Here is a 17,224-nt window from a genome sequence, read left to right as displayed (position 1 = left end):
CATATAACAGTTATACCCTGTAAACTCCATTGCTTAAATCTAAGATCCAGTCTTGCTGGTTTAAACTGTAAGTCATGTTCCACCCATCTTAGTATCCTTCCTTGTCTTTCAATTTTACAATTCCTTCATTCTTTATACCAAATTTCCAATGGAATCTTTGTCAAACAGTTCAATTTATGTAACTGTGTCTGCTGAAAATTTCTATCTCCTAGTAATACTTGAAGAGGTAATTCAAGTTGTGACTGTTCAAAGTCTTTCCACTTTGCAGAATATTCATCGTTACACCAGCAAACCAAGTGTCTTAGCTGTGCTGCCTTATAATAATCGTCTAACAATGGTAGACCTCTCCCACCCTGATCTTTAGGAAGTTGTAGTGTGTTAAATCGCACTCTAGGTTACCCACTTTTCCAGATGAAACGGGATATTAGTTTTTTCCATTCATCAAATTGCCTTTTTGGTATTTTTATTGGTAAAGCTTGAAAAAGGAAAAGTAATCGTGGGAATATATTCATCTTTATTATCTCTATTCGGTTATGTAGGTCTAAAGGTAGGAGAAGCCATCTGTTCAAGTCCATTTTTATAATTTCTGTAATGGGACAATAGTTAATTTTATAGATAGTTGATAGGTCTGCAGGAATTTGAACTCCAAGATATTTGATGGAGGATGTATCCCATTTAAATGTGTATTCATTACGTATTTTATTACTTGAGTTACTAGAGTCTGTGTTTTATGTATATTTCATTTATATCCTGAATATAATCCAAATGTTTCAAGAGAATACATCACTTTTGGTAAACTATGTTCTTGGTATGTAAGAAACAATAATACATCATCAGCGTATACACAAATCTTGTGTTCTATATCCTTAACTACCACTCCTCCTATTTCTGTATTGTCTCTGATTAGCTGTGCCAACGGTTCAATAAATAACGCAAATAGGATAGGGCTTTATGGGCCCTTGTCAACATCCCCTTTCTAAAGTAATATGTTCAGAAATGTCATCATTAATTTTAATTCTTGCTATAGGGGTTAAATATAAAGATTTAAATATTCGAATAGTATCATTTTCAAACCCAAAACGTAGCAGAACCAAGTATAAAAAATCCCAGTTTACTGAATAAAACGCTTTTTCTGCGTCTAGACTAATTAAAAGGGTGCTAGTTTTATTATGTGTAGGTTATCATATGTCTGTCTTTGTTTTACAAAACCTGTCTGATCTGTATCTATTAAATCTGGAAGAATATATTCTAATCGCTTAGCCAGTATGGATGTATAAAGTCTATAATCAATATTTAGGACTGAGATAGGTCTGTATGAATTACATTCTAGCGGATCTTTTCCTTCTTTTGGAATTACAGATATTACAGCCTCTCTCCAGGATCTTGGGGGGTCACCGTCCTCTAAGGTGTAATTAAAGCATTCATGAATCTTTGGCATCAATTGTTCCTTGAATGTTTTGTACCACTCAGCAGAAAAACCATCCATTCCTGGTACTTTATTTGTTTTAAGTTTTGATATAGCCTTACTTATTTCCTCTGTTGTTATATTTTGAGTTAATATTTTGTTTTGTATTGATCCAATTGATGGTAAATCCAATGTGTGTAAAAATTATTGTATGCTTGCAGGGTGAATATAATTTTTCTGAGTATATAATTCCTTATAGTACCTTCAAAAAGCCTGTTGTATTGCTTCCAATTTATGACATATCTTTTTAGTTCTGGGATCTCTAATTTTAATTATACTCCTCTCCGCCTGCTGTTTCCTTATTCTCCAAGCCATAAGCTTTTTTGCTTTTGGACCGTCTTCATAAAATCTCTGCTTTATAAATTTCAGTTTTAATTGTATTTGTTCATCATATATTTTATAAAGTTCCGATTTAACTTCTTTTATCTTTTTCAAAATAGTTGGATCATTTTTCTTACCATATTTAGTCACTAACTCTTTAAGTTGTATGTTCAGATTCTTGAAATATTTCTCTTTTTCTTTTCTTTTTTCTGTGATGCCCGCATTATGAGTTTACCTCGCATAACAGCCTTAGCTGCATCCCATAGGGTACAGGGTATCACCTCTCCATTATCATTATGTATTAAGTACTCAGAGAGTTCTTTTTTAACATATTCTACACATGCTAAATCATTTAAATTAATATTGAGTCGCCAGAATGTCTTTTTAGCTTTACTGTCCAGGAACACTGTAAGGTATACTCCAGAATGGTCTGAGATGTCTCTTGCTCCTATTTCACAGTCCTTCACCCTATGTCGTTCTGAACCAAACATAAAAAAATAATCAATTCCAGAGTGAGACATATGGGCAGAGGAAAAGAAAGTATATTCTCTTTGAAATCCATGCAGTTTCTCCCGGATCTTCGCTCGATGTGCTTCCTTACTTTTCTTTGATGTCACGCTGACCTTTTTCCAAAGCCTTGGTTTCACTTTTCCAGAAGGCCCTACTCCAGTTGCCTCTTTGCTACTTATCAGTCCCTTTTCCTTCAAGTCTTTCGAAGCTTCCATCGTCGTGTTATATATAACCAGGCCGTTTTCCAGAAAAACTTTCAGTTTCGCTGGCGGTGGCGTTTGGAACTTAATCCCTTTCTCTTTCAGAATTTTCCTAATCGGTGCAAATGCCCGTCTCTTCTGTTGGATCTCAGGTGGATAGTCTTGGTCAAAGAAAATCCTTTTTCCATTACAGTGCACTTCTTTCTTCCTCCATGCAGAACGGAGGACCAAGTCCTTCGTCTTATATTCCAGGAAGAATACCACCACCGATCTAGGGTATGCATCAGCGGGTGGTTTGGGTCCGAGTGCTCTGTGACACCGTTGAATTTTGAGGTCCAAGTCGCTGAGTGACAGCTCTGTTTTGATAATCGATTCCACCAGTTCTTGGACATTATTCCCTTCGCTTCCTTCCGGAATTCCGAAAATCCGGATATTATTTCTACGTAAGCGCGTTTCAAGATCTAACAATCTCTCTTGTAAGTTATCTTGAATTTGGATGCTTTGACCGAGTACCGCTTTGTACTCAGCGACATTTTCCTCTAATTCTGCAACTCGTTGCTCCACTTCATCGATCCTCTCTGCCGTGACATTTAGGTCCGTGACAAGCCCGTTCAGTTTTTGGTTTACTTCTTGTTTAAAGTTGCTCAGCTCTTCTTTCACATCCCTCGCAAGAGAATCTCGGAAGGCAGCCAGTTTGGTTTTAATATCCACCCGGAAAGCTTTAATGTCCACGTGTATCGCCGCAATACTGGCTGACAGGTTATCAGCGGCCGCATCTGTCTCAGCCATTCCTTGTGTTGTTTCTTCAGTCTTTTCAGGTTTCGATTGTTGTGTAATCCTAGCTTTTTTTGCTTTGTCCCCCTACATGTTATTAAATCCAGTTTAGATTATAATATGTAATATATTAGACAGAGGATTAAACACCAAGCCGTATGGGAGCGCTTTCACTATGCTGACACACGTGTCAACGCCATACCGGAAGCCTCCCAAATTTTTAAATGGAAAACATTTTTGCATTTTTCCTACTCATTCTGCTCTAATATTGGTGATTTGTGTAAAAATCAATGCGTAAAGTTGTCTAGATAAAATTTTGATCTTAGTTAAAAAGCAGTTTTTCTAATCTTTTCTCCTTCTCCTCAAGAAGTCTTCACATTTCAACAAAAAACTTTTCCACCTCCCTCTCTCTGCCCCTCTCATGAAGTTATGAAGTTGAGCATCTAGGATATGAAATACACTGGAAGTTTCAACCCCCTTCAGTTTCAAATGATGCAAGTGAGTGTGGTGACCGCAGTTTGACTCTCGAGTTGTCTGCCTGTGCGTGACATTGATTTGAGAAGTAGAGAGGGGAAAATGTGGCAGGGCAGAGAAAAGCAGTTGGAGTTGGACAGGGTGAGTGAGAACGAGAGAGACAGAGAACGAAGGGTTATCTGATCCCTCTGCGGAATTGTTAACGAGCTTGCGACAAACTGCTTTAGTCTCTTAGGGGATAATTAAAATCATGAAATAAGATAGAAGCCGTTGCCATGACGAAGACCGTACACACCAGACGAACGCATCTGCAGATAAAAGACAAGGATATGTGTGAAACTTTGATAAGAGAGCAGGTTTTGGGGAGATGACCTAGAAAGGGTTGACTTGATAGACGTGACATGCACTTCCCATCCGACTTCACTAACATGTTTCATAATAGGGGCATCTGTCTGCTGCTTTAATTAGAATAGGCAATCTCTATAAAACACAGAGTTAAGTGAGCATTATTTAAGCGTACAATGCTTCTCTTGCTGTCTAATGATTGAGATATAATGATCAGGGTTATTCAGCGGTCCGACCCGTCATCTATGCAAGCTTCTGTGAGCTCTTATCATATGACAGATGAACTCTTAGCCCTGCGAGATATCATTTTAATAACCGTCTTATTTCATCTAATGCCCCAAAGAGAAAATCTGGGTGTGCTGCAGATGCAGCGCATTGGCTGGAAATGATAAGAGAACAGACCTCTGACTGTCCGGGAGGATTTTGGGTTATACATAGACCTCACAAAGGCTTGCAATGAGTGCATTTGCCTAAACTAGTTTCCACAGAGTGCTAACGTCGACAGTTTATAGTTTACTCGCATGCAGATAAGTCCCTCGATGTCGCAAAACCACATTTCATGTTGTAATTGCAACTGGTTTCCTTTGCTCAGCATGTATGTGCGTTTACTGCCCATAAAAGAAAAGTATAATTTAAACCTCTCCTTATCCATTTTAATTAACCCCACGGTTGACCCCCCCCCTCTGTATTATCACTTGCTGAAATGCAGTCTTGGTGATTAAAGGGTTAAATGTATCTCTAGTCTCTCCTTACCTCAACCTTGCTTTACAACTTAGTCTTATTGCTGTGGTATGTATTGCTTTTCTGTCAACACCCCAAACTAATTATTCAGTACCAATTACAGATGCAGTAACTCTGGATTTAAATGGAAACACATGGGGCTCCTTAAAATCTGCGGGAAATGTAACTTAAGATATTGCGGGGAAGGAGCTACAGCACGAGATAGAAAACAACATCTATAGCCAATCCCTCTTTTCTTTCGCTTTCTCACTTTGACATCAGCTCTCTTTACAGATAAAGAACCAGCCTGTTCCCTTATTTCTCTAGTGTTTCCCATGTGAGTTGAGATAACACTGGAACGGTGCCACCTCTAAGCCCCATGGTTCCAGCAGTTTGGCTACCTGTGCATCTAATGGAGGAATAACTACCTTTTACTTAATTCTTCTTTATGGATTTCTCTGGCCTCTTGCGTGCTCTCCTGAAGATTCCTAATTTGTGGTTAACCCAAAAGTGGAAGGTGGGGTATGAATCACTACAACAAGAGATATGGCTTCCTCTGATGTGCAGCCAACTCTGAGTCAAACCACCTTATTTCATGGCTGAAGTAATGGGCTTTTAAATCCATTATATTCAGCTCCGTGTACAGCTATTTTTATCCCAAACTGGTTAAAAATGGGTCACAGAAGTGGTATTGTTAGTAAAGGAAAGTATTTCTCTAAAATTAGAGGTTGAGACCGCACCATATGGACCCTTATAACAATTATGGGTGAACTTCTAGAGGTAAAGGAGCAAAATAAAAAATCCACTATTGTGTTTTCATGACAAAAGTTACAGAGGTGGATTGAGACAATTAGAAAGAAATGTCAAATTTAAATTTACTTCCTGTATTCAAAGCCCCAACAGAGCTATTTATTCATTTATTACTTAATGTTTAGGTGATACAAAATGTAGTGTTAAATTTTTATTTTTAAAAGAAAAAATCTATGTTAAAAATTAGATTTACGGAGCTAATTACTGTGGGAAAGCATCATCACAATCTGTGAAAGAGTCCAGAGTCCTGCATATGTTTTTCTAAATTGACATACTTAAGGTGGCCTGACAAACAACAATTTTAGTCATTTAACATGCAGTCAGTGACCTCACAAGATAATGTCCCTCATTCAACAGTTTACAAAGCACCAATTAAAGGTGCCAATGTGTTGAAACAACAGATTTTGAGTCTGTCCTTTGAATTGAATTTTTATGAACAGTGAGTCATGCAATGAATCGGAAAGCTGGTAATGAGATTTTTTTTTTTTTTTTTTATGTGGGAAGATTTATGAGAGGCAGTATGTGAAATGCATTGATATGATCAACCGAAGAGGCATAATTGAGAACACATTGTCTTATAATGTGACAATGGACGCGCAATCTGGCCATAATAGCACGCATGGGTGTTTTATTGTGCATGGAGCTAAATTCCCAATTACTGTCAAAGTCTTTGGGATTTTCACCCGAGGAGAAAGAATCAAAACAATAAAAATCAACAACTGATTTGTTTTCTGAATGTCCTTAAAATGCTTATGCTAAGTGCTAACAATCAGCATCCTTTCTTGCATATTACATTATTTTTTAAATGTGTTATGAAATTTATGGTCCCACTTTATATTAGGTGGCCTTAACTACTATGCACTTACATTTAAATGAATCATTTGATACAATGCACTTATTGTGTAAATACATGTTCTTACATTGTACTTATATTTTTAAATATACCTATATGTAGTTACATCTATAATTATTTCTGTAATTACATTTATAATTACTCTGTTGACCCATCCCTTACACCTTAACCCACCCTTAACCCTTTGGGGTCGGCTGTATCGCCTGCGATACGAACTCGTTTTTTTAAGATAAGTGCAAAAGACACTAAAAATACTCTGTTGATTTTGGTCACACAAATAAGTGTTATACATCAATCGAAACTGTTAAGTGTCTACTTTTTTTGAGTACACTCACGATTACAACAAAACTTTGTGGTTTTGGGGAAAAAAGAAAACAAACAGGGTGCACTCTCTGTCTTCTCCTTCTCCGCGATCTGTTTATAGTAACGCGTCGCTAAAATGAAGTGTAGCTCAGCAAATACTCAATACAGAAACATGAGAGTTATCTCTATAGAAAGCCTGAAGTGTCTGCTTTCAACTGAAGTAAGTGTTGTCGAACAAATGTTCTGTGATAAAGTAATCTGTATGAAACCGACAGGATGTTCAGTCTGTCCAGTCTAACTCATTATTTCTAATGTGATCCCACCCCCTCCTGTTCACATGTAAATAACCACGTGACGCGCGCGCGCGCGCTTGGAGACGCCCAACAACAAACAAACAGTCACGAGATTCTGTTCATCTCTGCTACTGTTCGTTTCTGGAAGAAGATGCGTTGAGTAAAGGCTGGATTTACCTCAGAATAAGAGGAGAGTTCATCCAGAAGACATCGATCGATCTGATAAGTAAGTAAATACTTATTTTTTGCATTAGTTAGCGTGTTATTGTGACAAACCTGAACGCGTTTAGTTGGGTTTTTCCCAAACGACAACATGATGAATGCTACACATCTAAGAATGTTTAATGTTCACAAATAGATTTAATATCGTGCTAAACAATAGCAATTATTTTCTCAGATATAAAAGATCCTTTTTTTAATGGTACAAAGTACATCCTTTTGTAGTTCACAGCATACTTGAGTCTATTGCTGCAGAATCATAACAGCTTCTATAAAATCATACATACTAGACTATATGACTGCAAAATCATAGTTTTTCTCCCAAACTGTAATTCCAGACTACAGTGTTTGAATATGATGGACAATTCATTGTATTTAAATTTCTTACGCACAATGTTGTTTTCATGCTCTATATAAAACAATAAAAGTAATATGAGAGTACATTGTAACATGATGAATGCTACGAGTCTAAGTATGTTTACAACATGTTTATTATTAATAGCCTACTCTGTTCAAAAATAGTTTTAAATAACGTGCTAAACAATAATAAATAGTTTATCAGATATACAATATTTTTTATAGTACAAATTACATCCTTTTGTGGTTCACAGCATACTTGAGTCTAATGCTGCAGAATCATAACAGCTTCTATAAAATCATGCATACTAGACTATATGACTGCAAAATCATAGTTGTGTTTTTTTGTTTTTTTCCCCCAAACTGTTGTTTTCATGCTCTATATAAAACAATAAAAGTAATATGAGAGTACATTGTAACATGATGAATGCTACGAGTCTAAGTATGTTTACAACATGTTTATTATTAATAGCCTACTCTGTTCAAAAATAGATTTTAATAACGTACTAAACAATAATAATTAGTTTCTCAGATATAAAATGTCTTTTTTTGTGTACGATAGTACAAAGCATGCATGAGTCTATGCTCACAAATGTTTATTTTTTTGGTTGTTTGTATTTTATTGAATCAGGTACCTGAACCACAGATGAATCCTGATGACTTTCTTCAAGATGTTTTCCTCTGAGAGCGCTGTACCAACATCAGATGGTCAACTACACTGATATTCTATGGTAAAACAAGATCCTTGACTACTAACTATGTTTTTTTCTTATTGAATCCATGGAAATAAGTAAATGTCAGGTACTTGTTTCACTTGTTGAACAGAATCTGTTGCAGGAATGACTCAAAGTCTGTTCACATCTCTGTGGTTAGATCAGTGTGCACAATAATGTGTCTTACCTACCCATACCACCAAACCTGTCCCTAACCTTACCCATATCCCACCTCAATGGCAGCAAAAGTGTGTTGCAATACAATATGACCACAATAAGTACATTGTACTTATTTTTTTGATGTAAGTACATAGTAGTTAAGGCCACCTAATATAAAGTGTGACCAAATTTAATTTTAAGGATAACATAAACCTTTAAAGACAGATGTACAGTGAATTCTGAGGTTGTTAACTGATGTTAATGGATCATGCTATCCTTAAAAAAAAAAAAAAAAATTAACAGTTGAATTTGTGGTGAAAAACTACATTACCCATGTGTACAGAAAACTGTAGCAATCAATGTGAGCAAATTGAACCAAAAGTGCTTACAAGGAAAATCCACTCCCATGAAGCTTCACAATTGATGCAATCCAGTTGATCTCACTATGCTATCAAAATACTTAAATATTTGTGTATATTTATGCTCATCTTGCAATAAACTTAAAATATATAATTTTTATAGGTATAATCAATAACTTTAAATGAATAGTTTTATATTTCTCCATCCTTTTTAATTTGGTTATGTAATTCGCATTGCTTAGTTCTTTCCATCACTGTGGTGTTAAGTACACAGTCTTGTACCTTTTCAAATACTTTCTTGCTTCACATAAGTTTGTAATGTTGTGATTCACTTAATTTAACATTCATTTAAAAAAAATACTTTCAGAACCAACGTAACTGAAAAATGGGCGGGCACCAATGCACTCTATTAAAACCTGTAATCCACAAAGTAGACGCGAACCACTAAAAACTTAATTGTCTAGGTGAGGCTCGAGTTGAGTCACGGGCATCTCGTCTTACTCCCTCGCCTCTCTAACAGTTTTCCATTGGGCCTGACCACATTTGGGTCAGACTGACACCACACTACTGCCAGGTGTTGCCCATGAGGTCCTCTGCGTTCCTCTCTACACCCAGAGCAGAGCCAGAGAGACATACTGGCCTCATTCATCTCCGTGTGGCAGGAAGTTGTTCGATACCTTGCCAGTACTTTTCAAAAGCTGAACTCTGGTTGACTGTGGCCCAGACGGCTAGCTGTCAGGCCTTGAGGGGGGCTTGGGCTCCAAGTGTGCATTTTAAGCATGAACCCCATCATCCGAGGCCTGGCAGGGTGCTGAAACTTCTGAGAGCAGCAGGACATGATGCAACAGCACAGGAGCTGCTTTCCACATACATCCACCTGGATCCAGGTAGAAAGCACAGAGGGGTTACTTATAGAGCTTAATTAATTTCTAAATACTTTCAGAGAGGGCAAAAAGGTGAGCGGGATGAAGGCAGATCGACAAGAGACAGCAGGGAAGCTCGGTATGGCTTGTTGCCAGTGTCAGCTATTCTTCCTCATAAAAGCCTCATTAATTTTTTACAAGTTTTGCGGTTGAGCTGACCCAGAGTCAGTTAGCATAACTGCACTAATGAAGAGGACACTGTGTAGAGAGGCCTTCCGCACTCATTCCACCAGGGGGCATTGCCAAACTAATTGCCCTTCTGTAGAGGAGGCTTGGATGTCCTCTACATGAACTCTGATCAAAAGCCTCATTTGGAAAGAATATTAATGAGTAAAGTTACTTAATTTCTAATTCATTGAACTGGCAACCTCTTTTTTTCTAATAATAATGCTTCGAATTATAGAAAATATGTCACTGCACATGCAGCCAAACAAGTACATCTTTGAATCTTCCCCATATTGTGACACTTTTTTTCACCCATTTTTCTTCTTAGTCAATAAAAGGCCCTTTCAAGGTCAGTCTCAGTAGAAGGGTGAAAAGAGCACCATAAAGTTTTCTGGATTTCACCAGCTAAATCTACTATTCCCTTTGATGCTATGAAACATAGCAACTGTTCCTTGGGTCTTATTAGTGCTCTGTTTTTGAAGTTGACTTGAGAGTGTAGGAGAGAAAGAAGCTAGAATCAAGAGAAGTTGAAGTAGCAAGCATTCAAATCAGAGACTTTTTTTTAATCCACAATATTTCATAACCATTGCAAAACATACTTGATAAACATCCGATATTTGAACCATTGTATGCACAAATACTGTAAGTGTATTAAAATATGTTCCCAAAAAAAAAAAAGATTAATTGAGTCTTATATATGTAAACTAATTTTGTCTTCGAACTATAATATGTGGACTGAAATGGCACAGAACTTCCCACCATCTTCCTTGAACTCTGTTCATGCTTTATTTTTGTTCAATTTGATTAATATTAGTGAATTGTTGTCTTTTGTTTCTTGTTTTTTTACCCAAGTTAATTAAAAAGTTTACATATAAAAATGCAGCTAAAAAGTTTGCAAAAAAAGAAAAAGAAAACAATAGAAATAAAAATGTTATTCGCCTAGGGTTGTCCTAGTTTGATGACTTTTTTATCAAGCCTTTAGTAATATAACAAAAATTAGGTCATAGTACTTCTGTGAACAGAACATCATGATAATTTTATGCAGCTACTTGAATCTTTGAGGTCAACTGAACGGTTTGCAGAATATGCCACCATGAATATTTGTGCAATAGTTGAAATAGCTTCAGTGGCTATCAAACTCAGCTCATTACTGGAGAATATAGAAGACATCTGCTGTGCATGAATGTAGTTAAAACCACATGACAAAAATATTCAAAATCAGCTTCTCTCTGAAAGCAGCATTTTCTGCAGTATAGATGGAGTGAAATGTAATTTATTGTATCTTATGTATATTTAAAATTAAATTGTGAGGGAATGTTTTGAAAAAAATTCAAATTGTGTTAATAAAGTATATATGGCTATATATTACATGTGTCTGCCTCAGCTTGCAGCCATGTGGCACTATATGCCAATACCCATGTACACTAGAAAAATGTCCCATCCTGGCCACCATCCCTGCTTCTGAGCGGTACGGAAAAATAGTTCTGGCACGATACCTCCGTCTGGGCACAAAATCTCTGATTCATTCCGACTGATTAAGAAATAATTAGAATCGTTTATCGAGATTAAGAAAAAATGTGTAATTAAGTTCTTTCTAAAACAAACCACCTCATCTTCAGTTTCCCGCTTTGTTCGTAATGTGACACACTTCAATTTCTCACTCTATCAGTCTCTCTCTTTAGGTTTGGGCTATGACGTACAGAAACTCATGGGCAGGATATAGATGTGACTCTAACCTAGCAACGGCAAGCTGATTGGTTAAGATGCAGGCTGTCCGAAGCACGCTATTGGTTGGCTTTGCTGCTGTGAGATGGGAGGATGTGGACGAGAACAGAGAGAGAGAGAAACGTGAGGCCATAAAGGGTATAAAACTTGACCATACGGGTGGAAGTGATAGTAAGTGCACGATAGACAGCTGTGTCAGCTGTGTGTATGAGCTGTATGCATATATTTGTGTGTGTAATTGTCACAGGTTGGAGAAACAAATGTGTGTTTATGTGTTACTGCTGAGTGTGTATGTACGTAGGATTCAAGTGACTCAATAGTGTGCAAAAACCTGGGTCAAGACCTCATGTAAAACTGAACAGATGATTGTGCGCCTGACTGTAGCCTCAGCAGCGGAAAAGTTTTAATGAAATGGCATCCTGTTGTTGCTAATTTTGACCGAAAGCCTCACAGATTCCACTGTCACAATAAACATAGAGCCAGTTCATCAAACACTGAAACTAGTCTTAGTTTTGTGCTAACTTTACAGAATAGTCCTTAGGAAGCATGCCTTTCCTTTATTTGCTAAATGTGACTTTCATTTATTCTATTTTCTCTTTTTCTCTGTTATTTTCATTACTTTCAAACTAACTTTCTGTCTGCTCTGGTACACAAAATGTGAACAGAATGTTTTTTATGCTGTCACAATGAATCAGAACATCTAAAAAGTATACAAAAGCACCATAAAACTATTGTAAAAATTGTTCATTCATTGGACATTGTCATCTTTTTCATGCACTTTCATGAATGTGCCAAGGTGAGCAAGGAATAACTATTCAGTTTCAGTTTGGATCTGATTCTATGGCTTCTGAAAACAGAGAATTCAGAAGACATTGTATGGATTACTTTTATGTTGCATTTAGATTTGATAGCTTTAGTTCATTTACTTCAATTATATTAAAAATAGTGGCCAGGATATTCTGGAAAAAAAAAAGTTTTTGTAACATCAAGATGGTTTATAAAGTATATAATTTTTTATTTTTTTTGGTGAAATATTCTAACACCCTTGACTTTTAAATGCCCCCACCCTGTTCTCTTTCACGTTCTGTAAGTGTCACCTGCCACACAATACCATGTCAGTACTTGTATCCTGAAGTACCCTTTTTTTCTTTAATATGCTCAACCCCATCATGAGTCAGGTTAATAGGCTGGACAAGAAGGCTCCAGCTTTTACCTCCTAACCCTGAAGGACAGAAAAAACAAGGGGCCAAGACTAGATCCCTGGTGTACTCCAATAGAGTGAAAGCTAATGCACTGGCCTGGATTTGAGTGGATCTTACCCGGGAACATCCCTGGCCCCGCTAGCCTAATCTGTACTAAACACAGCTCACTTACGCTGATAGGACACCTGCTGCTCACCAGACAGCCAATAGGGTGCAGGCAGAATGATAATGTGCTGACTGACTGTGGAATGAGTTGGGCAAAAGTGATGACCTGTGTTTGGCAGGAGTTTGGATATTTTACATAATTGAGAATCAGAAAAGTGAAAGGAGGAAAGAGAAAGAATTGAGTGATTGGCTAGATGGTCTGCATTTTTCTAGCTATTCATTCCTGGTGCTTGCATAACTTCATCCTTGTGCTTGCATAAAGAGCCTGCTGACATGTTGACAAGGGAATAATAGTAGTTTAAACTACCATTTAGTGCATCTCATTTGCAGAATGAAAATTTTGGAGAGGAGATACCATATTTCAGTAGTGAAACCTCTTCTTAATAGAACAGTTTCGCAATTGCTTAGGAAAAATATGTAATTATAGCAATTTAACATTATATTTAATAACATTTTTAACGTTTAACAGAGCCTAATCTGGAAATGATCAGAGTCATATAGTCTCATATGCATGTAACAGAAAAAAGTTAGCTTGTCATCTCTTTAATTTTTACATTGTGCGTTTCTGCGTGTGTGGTATATGTGCTGTTAAGTGGGTTTCTGAGCTCCAGCTGGGCTTGAACATGGCCTCCCATCGAGTTCCAGACCCAGGGTGAAAAAGAGCAGGAAATTTGGAAGCACATAGTGAGGAAAATAGTTTATTTCACTCCAGGAGTCTGGCGAAAGTCTTCTCACGGCAGTGGAAAATAGAAGTGGAGGTTTTTTCAGGTGATTAATGCTCTCTGACTCGGTGTATATGTATCTATCTATCTGTCTATAGTTGGTCACGCAAACGGGGGCTAAATCAAAACTATGGGTCACAGGTGAGAAATATTTGATAATTATTAGTATTTTTAATATCTTAATTGTTTCTGGTTTTGTAGCTCTATGTGTTAATGATTGTCTTTGTAGTTTCTAATTTTATTTATCCTATAGGGTATTTTTAGAGAAATAACTAAGATGTTAACCTGGGAACTTTTTTTTCATTTTAGGTCAATGTCTGGATTGGACATCTTTTTTTTTTATTATTATTGTATTATACCAGTGTGCACAACACATGTTCCTCTGGGGCTAATAGAATCCAGAATCAACTTTCCACTGCTTTAAAAACCAATACTGGCATAAAACAAAAGGGAGCAGATGGAATTTTAATCACCAGAGGCTTTTGGATTGCATATAGACAGGAAATTGGTAAACAGGGAATATTAGTCAAATATTGAAATGAAAAAGAGAAAACCACTCACTGCTCTTGGCTTGTTTACCTCAGCTTGAATAAGTTAATAAAAATAAGAATAATAAATTGGAATATTAATAAAATTGGGCTTACTTTAATTGCATGCTTGCTTCTCAGTCAGACTTGCTAAATTAGTATTTCTCTCTCATATTAATATATTATATATTAATAATTATATATTAATCATTCAGGCTAGAGAAACAATTGAGAAATTAACTTTTTTAATGTACTTGCCATTCTCTCATTACTGCTATGAGCAACTTTTGTCTCCCATAGTTCCAGTTTAATCTAAAAATACAAATTTTTGTGAATGAGCAGGTGTTGAATGGTGAGAAAAAAAAAGGCTGTGTCGCTTCAATGCCATTGGTCTGCAATTGGTTGGACAATTGGATAGCCCCACCCCAAACTCCTGCCATTGGCTGAGCCAGTGTTGCTTTTTTGGATTAGTGAGATTTGCTCAAACAATCTGAGCTGTATTTTATAGAAGCCCATTTCCGCCACTGAATACAAAATTAAAAAGGTACACTCTAAAAAATGCTGGGTTAAATACAACCCAGTGCTGGGTAAATATTGGATTTATAAATATTTAAAATATTTGTTTTCAACCAACAGTTGGTTTAAATGTTTGACCCAACCTTCTGGGCAGTAACCCAACCGCTGGGTAAAAACAACCCAATCGCTGGGTTCGTCCATATTTTACCCAGCACTAGGTTGTATTTAACCCAGCAATTTTTAGAGTGTAATTGTGATTTTTTGTCTCGCAATTCTGACTTTTTTTCTCATAATTGCATGATACAAACTCGTAATTCTGACTTTGTTCTCAAAAATGCGTGATATAAACTCGCAATTGCGAGACATAAAGTCACAATTCTGAGAAATAAAGTCAGAACTGCGAGATATAAACTGACAATTCTGACTTTTTTCTCAGAATTGTGAGATATAAACTTGCAATTATGAGTTAGAATTATAAATTTTATTATAAATTATAATTATAAACTCGCGATTCTGAGAACATATGAGCCCCCCCCCCCCTCAAAAGTGCTATTCTGATTTTATAACTCGCAATTGCAAATTTATATCTCACAATTCTGAGAAAAAAAGGCAGAATTGTGAGATATCAATTTGCAATAACCTTTTTTTTATTTTTTTATTCAGTGGCGGAAATGGGCTTCCATAGTATCTGCATTAAAAAAAGATAGACACCAGATATATACAGTCAAACCAAAATTTATATATATATATATATATATATATATATATATATATATAATATATATATATATATATATTAGGGTGGCCCTTATTGGGAGGGAATTTTTTTTTCTTGGAATATGTTAACCTCTCACCCCCTTATTTGTTTCTCCACTAGAAGTTAGTAATGTATGCAAAAATCCATCCAGATAATTTGTCATTTAGGGTGTGCTCAAAGAATGTAATGAATGAATGAATGGTTTTTAACATTCCAAATTACATACTATATCTTTAATATTTTTTTCACACCACAGACGTATACTACATCGATACAGCACATACTCAATACACACATATGGTCAAACTTTGAAAATGGCTGAGTAACTCAATAATGCTAATAGATGCACACACACACACAACCCAAGCTGGCAGTAACAGCGTGCGGTATTGTGCTGGTATCAGGTGTTGACGTGACCTAGGCGTGTGATAAGGGCAGGAGTGCCCAGCTGACTGAATGTGTGGGGTCAGCTGAGCTCGTCAATGGGCTCCGGCTCCAACCAACACAGCCACTCTCCACGGCTGTATGGAGCCTTTCAGCTCACCCTGCTCAACTTCCAGATCCCTCTGCTGGGCTTCTGGCCCAGAGGATCAGCCTGGGTTCATCCGGAGATGTGTAACCAGTGATTCAGCAGGCGCAGACAATGAAGCTTTTTGTCTCTGTATGCATTCCCTTTCTGCGTCTCTCTCACTCTCACACATACGCACAATAGTGATTCAGTCATATGGCCGAAACTGCAAACACTGTGACAAAGAAAAAAACTTCTTAAAATACTCTGTCCCTTGCCTCGTGTTTGATGATGTTTGCATTATGTGTTTGCACAATGTGTTTCTTTGTTGATGGAACTGAAACTTAGTCTGTTTCTCCTCTATCCTGCTCCTTGTTTCCAGTAGAACTTGTTGAAGAACTTTCAGTTTTTTTATGCATTCCATTAGAATAGGCCTGTTAAGCGGCGGGTCTAAAAATACTCATGGAGGTCTGGCTTTTCCCCTCTCTCCTTCAGGGCACAGAAGATTGTGGCGGGCTGTGTGTGTATATGTGTGTACATGCAAGCTATAATTAGTGTGAGTGAAGGAAAGGTAGTGTTACTTGATGGGGTGGGGTCCACCATTAGGGAGTGATGGAGTGGGGGAGCTAGAAAGAGCTGACGATTGACACGCACATACTCACTTGCATATACTGTTCAGTATGTGTCCTAGCTTCCATGGAGCCATGTACAAACACAGACATCTGATATGTCTTATCATATGCCTACAAACACAGTTCCACACTCAGATGCGGATGGATGCTCTTTAATACATTTACACAGCAGTATAAGGCAGAACACACATCTAAAAGTTTAATGAATTCAATCAACAGACAGAATTCTTTTAAATGCAGTCTGAACCTCTGTAGAGCAGATGCTACTCATATGTCTATATACTTGAATTTAAATAATCATGTAGGCCTACTGTATGTATATGTATAGATATGTACACACACTTATACAACTGATTTTTTAAAATTTAATATGCACTTATCACCTATACTTGCACACAGGTGTACTAGTTATAAAAATTATAGCCTCATATTTACTATGAAAATTTGAATGCCTCTAAATGATCAACATGATAAAAATGGTGCTAATAATCTTTTGTACACAATCTA

General features: G+C 36.8%; 1 long non-coding RNA gene across 1 annotated transcript; it reads left to right on the top strand.

Annotated features, from left to right (window-relative positions):
• Positions 1–7,141: 7,141 nt before the first annotated feature.
• LOC306845224 lies at positions 7,142–12,431 on the top strand. The gene is made up of 3 exons (XR_013781975.1): positions 7,142–7,294; positions 8,276–8,375; positions 11,646–12,431. It is a non-coding gene; the product is annotated as an uncharacterized lncRNA (long non-coding RNA).
• The last annotated feature ends 4,793 nt before the right edge of the window (positions 12,432–17,224 follow it).

This window comes from Barbus barbus (assembly GCF_936440315.1).
Source record: "Barbus barbus genome assembly, chromosome: 25".
Lineage (NCBI taxonomy): Eukaryota > Metazoa > Chordata > Actinopteri > Cypriniformes > Cyprinidae > Barbus > Barbus barbus.
Note: the sequence above shows the minus strand (reverse complement) of the source record. Positions and strands in the feature narration are given on the sequence as shown.